The sequence below is a fragment of the Geospiza fortis genome, unplaced genomic scaffold, assembly GCF_000277835.1.
Source record: "Geospiza fortis unplaced genomic scaffold, GeoFor_1.0 scaffold27, whole genome shotgun sequence".
Lineage (NCBI taxonomy): Eukaryota > Metazoa > Chordata > Aves > Passeriformes > Thraupidae > Geospiza > Geospiza fortis.
This window is the reverse complement of record NW_005054329.1, coordinates 1,970,071-1,970,702: the sequence shown is the minus strand read 5'-3', so window position 1 is coordinate 1,970,702 and position 632 is coordinate 1,970,071.

The window sequence follows — 632 nt, the reverse complement described above, 5'->3', positions numbered from 1 at the left end:
CCCTGTCAGCAGAGGAGGCCTGCAGGCTCTGGGGCTCAGACTGCAGCCCTGCAGAGCCCCTTCCAGGCTATTCTTAAAGAAATGCATTTGATATGTTCCCCAATCATGTCAAACACCTTCACCCAGCCTGAGGCCTAGGAGGTTTTTCTAAAGGCCTTCACTTCTCCTTCCACCAGAACTTCATTTTTTTTTTTAAATCAAAGCTACATAACACACTACCTTCACTTTCTGACTTTCCTCACCAGCTCTCCAGTCACACCCACCTTGTCCTGGTTGTCCTTCTACTGGTTTCACATCCTGCCTCATTAAGTTACTCCATTTTGCTTCCTAAACTTCCTGCATGTATATGTGTACACCTCAATTCTCCCTAGCCACACCCCAGCAGCAGAGCTCAACTAATCACTGCCTGCCTGTCCTCATCAGCTCCAGCACCTTCTGCCCTCAGCCACCCTTTATCCACTTGTATCTCCTCACTTCTCCTGCTCTCCTCTTCCTACAGAACACTCCAACCTGTTGTGTGTCTGCTCACAGCAGGAGAACCAAGGTCCAGAGATCTCAGCTAAGTGTGGGACAGAATATACAAAACCAGAAGAGTTTTCTGTCATTCCAACAAATCAGAACACTCTGGAGTC